The sequence below is a fragment of the Natator depressus genome, chromosome 14 (assembly GCF_965152275.1).
Source record: "Natator depressus isolate rNatDep1 chromosome 14, rNatDep2.hap1, whole genome shotgun sequence".
Classification (NCBI taxonomy): domain Eukaryota; kingdom Metazoa; phylum Chordata; order Testudines; family Cheloniidae; genus Natator; species Natator depressus.
This window is the reverse complement of record NC_134247.1, coordinates 25,795,174-25,804,115: the sequence shown is the minus strand read 5'-3', so window position 1 is coordinate 25,804,115 and position 8,942 is coordinate 25,795,174. Positions and strand designations below refer to the sequence as shown.

Genomic DNA, 8,942 nt, shown 5'->3' with positions numbered 1-8,942 from the left:
TGGTGAGCTGGGCCACATGCCTGAAGCCCCATCTGGGATTAGACTCTGGTTCTTGTCCTGTTTGTCTTTTTCAAGCAGTTCCACCAGCTGCACCCTAACCAACTTTCCAATGTTTAACCTTCAGTCTGCACAGCTCCATAAGCTGCCCCTTAAAGACGTGATCATACACCATTTCTCTTAGCTGGTTCCTTGGAGTAACCTTGTTTTTGCTGCTGCAAGTCACATATTGCAAAATACTCCTGGTGTATTCAGGAACGATCCTCTGTCTGTCTGTCACAGTCACAGGGTCCAGTCTATGCCCCAGCCTGTAACCAGTCTCCTGGGAGTGACCCCTTTAGTATGCCAGCTCCAAGACCCACACAGTTCCACGGGGCAGACCCATGAATGGCACTACACCCCATATTCTTCATAGAGATATTGTTATGATATGAATATGGCATAAGATCTGTTTTATGCAAGATGGGTCATGTGAGATATCAGTGGAAAGGTTATGATTTACTGAATGTGATTATCATATTTATATGCATGTATCATTTCTGTATCTGAAGTTAGGAATATTGACTATGTATCAATTACAAAAGTGTTTGCACTTGGGGAACGCTCACTAGACAAAATGCAATCAGTCTGGCTGGTTAGTTAATAAACCACTAGGGAAAACAATAGGGCTTTGAAGATGCTAATCTCCCATGTTCCTCAGAAGCTTCCTGGGATGCTACTTTGACACTGCAGGGTCATGTGATCCGGTCACCTGGTACTGGACACCATCTTGGACTGCTGGTATTATTCCACCAGTAGGGAGTGGGGGGGGAGGGCATAGGCACCAATTCCGTGGGTGCTCCGGGGCTGGAGCACCCATGGGGAAAAGTTGGTGAGTCTCTGCACCCACCGACAGCTCCCCACCCCAGCTCACCTCTGCTCCACCTCTTCCCCTGAGCATGCCACGTCCCGCTTCTCCCCGCTCCTTCCCTCCCAGCACTTGACGCAGTGAAACAGCTGTGGAGGGAGGAGGGAGAAGCAGGAATGCAGTGCACTCAGGAGAGGAGGGGAGGAAGCGGGGAAGCAGTGGGGCCAGGACGGGGATTTGGGGAAGGGGTCCAATAGGGGCAGGGAGGGGGCAGAGTTGGGGCAGGGACTTTGGGGAATGGGGTGGAATGGGGGTGGGGCAGGGGTGAGAGGGGGCGGGACGGGGTGGAGTTGGGGTGGGGGCAGGAGAGGCTAGAGCATCCACTGGCGCTGGGAAAAGTTGGCACCGAGGGTGTGTGTGTCAAACTGGGAAACAAAGGATTTCCACCACATGTAAATCCTATTTAAGGCGGGGGAGTGAGTTAATCAGGGTCGGTCAGTTCTTCACTGAATTCCTGCCCAAGATGACTACTATAAACACCTGAGACTGAACTGGGGAAGAACTGGACTCAGGCTAGAACACATCTGGCCTGTGAAAGGAATATCTGGAATTTTAAGCTGCAAGCAAAAGAAGTTTGTCTTCAAGAATCTCTACAACCTGCTTAAAACAACCTTTAGGGTGAGAAATTACTACTTGTAACCAGTTTCTTTAGTGTATTAAGCTTAGTTTGCGTGTTTGCTTTATTTGCTAAGTAATCTACTTTTATCTGTTTGCTATCCCTTATAATCACTTGAAATCTATCCTTTGTAGTTAATTAACTTGTTTTGTTTTCTAAAACCCAGTTTGTGCAATTCATAACTGGGGGAGGGGAAAGCTGTGCATATCTTCCTCCAGATTGAAGGAGGAAGCGATTTTCATGAGCTTATGCTGTACAGATTTCTGTGCAGCGCAAGACAATACAATTTTGGGTTTTGCACCTAAGTACTGGGCAATTACTGAGCTGAGTCTTCCCCCACAGAGCTGATTTCAGTGTCTGTGTCTTTCTGCACCTGGGTCTGTCCCTACCTGTGTGTGTGTTCTGGAGGAGGCTTGAGGGCCTGGCTCAGCAGGACAGGGTGAGGGAGCCTAGGCTGGTGGAATGGGCAGGCCCAGTGGTATCCCAGTACATGAGGTGGCACCCCAGAGTACGGGGTTACCTGTCACAGTGGCGCAGTGAAAAGCGTAATGTGCACAGCTTATTGCTCTGAGACACTGGTGGTGATTTTAAGTGAGTTTTAAGTGTGTTGGCTAGAGAACAGACAAAGTGGTTACCAGGTAGTTATTTTCTGTTTGCTTATTATGGGCAAGGGAAGTAGGGGCAGAAAAGCAGGAAAATGAGTGAAAGTGAAGCTACCAAAAAGCTGGAGCTCTACAGATTTCAGGTAGAATAAAACAAAAAGATGCACCTGAGACAGGTGGAATTAAGACAATTGCAGATAAAAGAACAGGAAGCAGAAGAAGCCAGACAAAAAGCAGCCCATAAGAGGGCCATGGAAGCCCAGAAGCAAGCCATGGAACTGCAAGCCAAAAAATGGAGATAGAAGCAGCCAGGCAAAAAGCTGCCCTGGAACTGAGACAGCTAGAGGCTGACAAAGAAATGGAGGCCCAGAAGCTACCATGGAGGAGAAGAAAAACGTGAGACCACATGAACTGGCCTTGATAGTGAAGCGGAACCAGAACCCCACACCAGCGGGCCCCACCTCTCCAAAAATCCTCAAATGGGAGCAGTTGCATCCCGCATACAGCGAGACAAGGGATATTCCTGAATACTGCATCACCTTTGAGAGGCTGTGAGTGCTCCATGAGCGTCCTGAGGATCAGAAGATGATCATTTTGGTTGCAAAGTTGTCTGGGCGAGCACTGTATATCTTCAATAAGATGCCAATGGGTGATACTTCAAACTATGGTAAATTTAAGGAATTAGTTTTAAGACCATTTTAGATTACACCTGAAATGTATAGAGTAAAATTTAGAACCCTTAAGAGAGGGGCTGGAATGAGTAATGTGGCATATGTAAACCAAATGAGAGATTTACAGGATAAGTGGGCAAGGGGAAAAGGTATTTCAAGCTTTGAAGAAATGTGTGATTTGGTTGCTCAGGAACAGTTCCTGAATATGTGTTGTGATGATGTAAAACTGTGTTTATGGGATAAGAGGACAAAAACTGTCAAAGAATTTTTACTTTTGTGGATGAATTTGAACAATCCCAAGCATTTACTAGGAATAAACCACAGACAGAGGGGTTTAAGTTTGGTGGGAAGCAGGGTTCCCGTTTTACCCCTGGGAATAAGGAGGGTGGATGGGAGGCTGGACGCTCACCTCCCAAAGTTCATTCCTCCAGTCATCATCCCAAATCTCCTGTAAAAACAGAAGAGCCCAGAAGATGCTATCATTGCAATTCCACTGAACACCTGAGGAATAAATGCCCTGTGCTGAGTGAGAACAGGCAGCAAGCAACTCATGGAAATACTGCTACCCAGAGCACAGAGGCACCTCAGGCAATTGCCACTTATCACACAGGGTTTGTAAAAATAGCCACTGCACAGCCTGGCAAGATGAACATAAAGGCTATCAGAATTAATGGCAAAGAGCTCCCGGGATGGAGGGATACTGGTGCAGAAATGTCTGTGGTCAGGAGAGACCTTGTTCAGGAGAGAGACACACTGCCAGGACAGATGGCAGAGCTATTGTTAGTAGGAGGTCACAAAATCCTTGTGTCTGGCTAAAGTGCACATGGAAACTGAGCATTTGCAAGCTGAATTAACAGTTGCTGCTGTTTCCCATAACCCAACCCAAATATTATTGGGGAACAACTTTTTCAATGTGGCTCAAGCTGTCCAGGGGTCTGTCAGCAACAAGGAGGAATCTTGTGCTGAAGCCCCAGAGAGAAAGAGTAAAGTCACAGAAACTGCTGGGAAAATGGGAGAGTGTCTCTTTAATCCTCTGTAGCAGTGGAAAACAGTCTGCTGCCAGGGGTGGGGGTGGATGAGACTAGTTCTTACAGCTAAAGACAGGTTTTTCTCCAGGGGGGAAGGAAATAGTTTGGTTGTCTGTGAGAACACTGTCCAGGTTGCAGTTAAGCAAGGGATAGACCTTGCTCTAGAATGCAGAGGAAGATGTGTCCTAGAGGGAAGCCCCGAGGTGGGTGGTGGAATCATATAGAGACCGCTGCAGTGGGTAAGGGTTCCATGGGCTAAATCCCCGCAAATTTTTTAAATTTCATTTTCTGTTTGCTCAGCGTGGAGAGCTCACCTAGCCACTGCCCAGCTGACCATCCCGGCTACACGCTGCAGACGTGCTCCTGCCTGAGTACATGGGAGGTGGTGGATCTCCTGGTTGTGTGGGGAGAAAAGGCTGTGCGGGCACAGTTCTGATCCAGCCATAGAAACATCAATATCTAGGAGCGGATCGCTGAGGACATGAGGGAGAAGGGCCACAAGAGGGATCCACAGCAGTACTGCAGGAAAGCCAAGGAGCTGTGGCAGGCATACCAGAAGGCAAGGGAAGCTAAGACATGTTGCTTTTATAAAGAGCTACAAGCCATCCTTGGCAGAGACCCCATCACCCCATGGATACTTCAGAGGAATCAGAGTCACAGGCCTCTGGAGTGAACAGTGAGCAGGAGGAGTATGTGGGACAGGCGACCAGGGAAACCAGTGGCACAGTGAGTCAGAACCTGTTTGTGACTCCAGAGTAGTTGAGCCAATCCCTACAGTGCAGCACACGTGAGCCTGATGCAGGAAAAGGAACCTCTGGTAAGTACTCAGTTTGCTTTGATATTGCAGGGACACAGCTGTTCATTTACTATTTTTTTTTCTTTTTTTTAAATCATGCTAGAAGAGGTAGTGAAATAGCCAAGAGAGGTATAGTTGCTATCTGCTTCCCATTCCCGTGTACAGTTAGGCAGAGGGGGCCTTACAGAACAGTTTAAGTGCACCGGGATGTCCTGTGAACCCTCCTCAAGGATACTTTCCTGGAAGTAGTCTGCAATCCTCTCCCAAAGGTTACTGGGGCGGGCTGCCTTATTTCTTCTGGCATGGTAGGACACTTTTCCATGCCACTCAGCAATTATTTCAGCAGGCACCATTGCAGCACACAGCCCAGCAGTGTACAGATTTGGTCTGTAGTTGGATGCTTGTAGAAGCTGTCCCCTTTCAACCTCTGTTACCCTCAAGAGTTAAATATCAGCTAAAATCACCACCACTTGTGGAAAATGGTGCCAGTATTCAGTTCAGTTGCTCTAGCCACATATACTCATACTTGTGAGCTACCCTCCCCTTTATTGTCTCAACGCACCCGCCCCCCCGCAACCGGTCCGTACTCACCAGGGCTGGGACTGCTGCTGTGTTCTATGAATCCCAAGGAGAAGTGAGAATGTAGTGATTGTAACCTATGTGGATCAAAGGTTGTGAGTTCGATATATCAAGTTCCATTTATCTTGTGACTACACTCACAATAGTACCTCTGTAGTGCATTGTATCTTTTTTGCAGCTGGAAATGTGGCCTTGAGGGTCTCTCCATCCACACCAGTGAACCAGCTCAGCCAGATAATGAGGAGAAGGAAGAGGACGTGGGATGACATGTTTCAAGAGATCCTGCAAGCCTCTAGTGCTTCGAATATTGAGCACAGGGTATGATAGAGACACAGGCCTGATGCTCTGGAACTACTCTGTATGAAGCCAGACAGAACTCAAGGTAACGTGACTCCCCTGAGGGCATGCTATCCAGGGCAAGTAGCCTCTTCGGCTGTGGCCTTCCGGGTCTGACCTCGGAGCACTCAGCATCCCCGTTCACACCATACACTTCCTGGAGCTGGTCCACCTGGATGGGACCCCTGGGGAAGCCAGAGGGCCCTGCACCTCAACTCCGCAGTCAGCCGTAACTCTCTGCCAGCATGTAACACAGAAGGTTTATTAGGCAACAGGAACACAGCATAGAACAGATCATGTTAGCACAGAAATCAGTGACTTTCAGCAAAGTTAATCTTGGGGGTGGGAGGGACGCCCGGGTCAGATGCCCTGGATTATCCCTCTCTGAGTCCCCAACCACAGACTGCTCAGCTTCCAGCAACCCGACCTCCAACACACATGTTGCCGCTCCTCCTTTGTCTCGCTTCCCAGGCAAAGTGTGATCTGGTTGCATTTCCCCCCCAGCCCTGCCCCAGGTTATGAAGGGCATTGGCCATCACTTATGTGCAGGCAGCTGGAGCTGCCTCATCTGCCCTCAAGGGCCTCAGCAAAAGTCACACATCCTTATTCCCACCACCTAGGCATCGGTGCAATACACAGGGAAACTGAGGTACACACAGTATTCATGCAAAACAGTAAGACTCACATAGGCTCAAGTATAACATAATAAGGAGGAAAAACCTACTTTGTCATACAGGACTTGGAGGATCACCCTCGTGGACAGCATTAACAAGGATAGAGTGGAGATGAGAAAAGCACAGGAAAAGGAAATAGAGGTGCAGCAGGAGAAGTCAGCACTTCTCAAGCGGCAAACAAACATACTGGAGACACTTGTTGACCTTCAGGTTCAACAGACCCATGCTCGCCTCCCTCTTCAGCCCATAGAGAACTGCATTCTGGGAATCTCCCTATATTCTCCCCCTCGCCCCCCCATTCCACGTGGCGTCCGGAGATGCTGCAATACCCCTACCACTCCACGCCAGGGGAGAGTACAGACAATCACAGCCATATTCTCCAGGGCTGGGACTGCTGCTGTGTTCTATGAATTCCAAGGAGAAGTGCTACCCAGAGCACAGAGGCACCTCAGGCAATTGCCACTTATCACACAGGGTTTGTAAAAATAGCCACTGCACAGCCTGGCAAGATGCACATAAAGGCTATCAGAATTAATGGCAAAGAGCTCCCGGGATGCAGAGATACTGGTGCAGAAATGTCTGTGGTCAGGAGAGACCTTGTTCAGGAGAGAGACTCACTGCCAGGACAGATGGCAGAGCTATTGTTAGTAGGAGGTCACAAAATCCTTGTGTCTTTGGCTAAACTGCTCATGGAAACTGAGAATTTGCAAGCTGAATTAACAGTTGCTGCTGTTTCCCATAACCCAACCCAAATATTATTGGGGAACGACTTTTTCAATGTGGCTCAGGCTGTCCACATACACTGACCTGTGAGAGACATGGTTGGTGTATGTGTTTGTGAAATGGAAATGACTGTTCTTTCCCCTTCAGAGAACCTTCAGAGGTTCTTGTCCCTGTATTTATAAAGTTTCATTCAGTTATAAATATGTCTGTTTGCACGGGCTTGGAATAAAAGTCTATTTATGGAAACTTAATTCATTTTTATTAGTTCACAATATATGCTGGCTGGGGCTGACATTCACAGATAATAACAACAGATGCATTTGCAGTGTTATATTACTACACATACAGAGCATTCATTACAATACTTATTCAATACACTACAACACTTATTATTACAATATACAGCACTTATCCTGTGAAACAAACTATATCTGTTTATTTATGAGATTACAAGTTTGATTGATAAAGGTAATAATAATGTAATAGATTTAGACTTTGCTAAGGTGCTTGATTTGGTACCGCATGACATTTTGATTAAAAAACTAGAATGATATAAAATCAACATGATATGCATTGCATTGATTAAAAGCTGGCTATGTGATCAATCTCTAAATGTAATTGTAAATGGAGAATCACTACAGAGTGGGTGTGTTTCTAGTGGGGTGCTAAAGGATTTGGTTCCTGGCCCTACACTATTTAACATTTTTATCAGTGGCCTAGAAGAAACATAAAATCATCACTCACAAGGTTTGTAGATGTCACAAAAGTTGGGGGAGTGGTAAAAAATGAAGAGGACAGGCTACTTACACAGAGTGATCTGTATCACTGTGCATAAGCAAACAATATGTGTTTTAATATGGCTAAATGTAAATGAATGCATCTAGGAAAAAAGAATGTAGACCATATTACAGGGTTGGGGACTCTGTCCTTGGAAGCAGTGACTCTGAAAAACATTTGGGGGTTGTGGTGGGAAATCAGCTGAACATGAGCTCCCCTTGCAGTGCTGTGGCCAAAAAGGCTAATGCAATCCTTGGATGCACGAACAGGGGAATCTCAAGCAGTAGTACAGAGTTCATTGTACCTCTGTATTTGGCACAGGTGTAACTGCTGCTGGAATGCTGTGTCCAGTTCTGATGCCACAGAAGGATGTTGATAAATTGGAGAGAGTTCAAAGAAGAGCCACGAGAATGATTAAAGGTTTAGAAAACCTGTCTTTTAGTGATAGATTCAAGGAGCTCAATCTATTTAATTAACAAAGAGAAGGTTAAGTGGTGATCTGATCACAATCTCTAAGTAGTTACATGGGGAATAAATATTTAATGATGGGCTCTTCAATCTAGCAGAGAAAGGCAAAACATGATCCACAGGCTGGAAGTTGAATGCAGACAAATTCAGACTGGAAATAAGGCATACATTTTTAACAGTGACAGCAACTAACCATGGGAACAATTTACCAAGGGTCCTGGTGGATTCTCCATCACTGGCAATTTTTAAATCAAGCATGGATGTTTTTCTAAAAGATCTGCTCTAGGAATTATTTTAGGGAGGTTCTCTGGCCTATGTGATATGGGAGTTCAGACTAGAGGATCACAGTGTCCCCTTCTGGCTTTGGAATCTATGAATTACATGAAGGAATGGGCACTCAGCACTGGCAGCTCTTTTAGCACCCCAAAATTTGTTTGCGTCCATGTGGCAAAGTTTTCAAATAATTTGTTTGAGCTGAAGATGCTAGGATTTTCCTGGCTAAATGAGGTTCTGCCCTTGTTGCTTCTCTCCAAATATAAAATATGACATAGGGTATGTCTACACTACCCACCGGATCGGCCAGCAGTGATTGATCCAGCGGGGATCGATTTATCACGTCTAGTCTAGACGCGATAAATGGACGCCTGAGCGTTCTCCCATCGACTCCTGTACTCCACTGCTGCGAGAGGCGCAGGCAGAGTCGATGGGGGAGTGGCAGCAGTTGACTCACCATAGTGAAGACACCGCGGTGAGTAGGTCTAAGTACGT

The 8,942-nt window shown here is 46.6% G+C and overlaps 1 long non-coding RNA gene across 1 annotated transcript; it reads left to right on the top strand.

The window, feature by feature from the left end:
* The first annotated feature begins 4,143 nt into the window (after positions 1 to 4,143).
* On the top strand, positions 4,144 to 6,950 carry LOC141998324 (uncharacterized). The gene is made up of 3 exons (XR_012641819.1): positions 4,144 to 4,638; positions 5,375 to 5,578; positions 6,269 to 6,950. It is a non-coding gene; the product is annotated as an uncharacterized LOC141998324 (long non-coding RNA).
* The last annotated feature ends 1,992 nt before the right edge of the window (positions 6,951 to 8,942 follow it).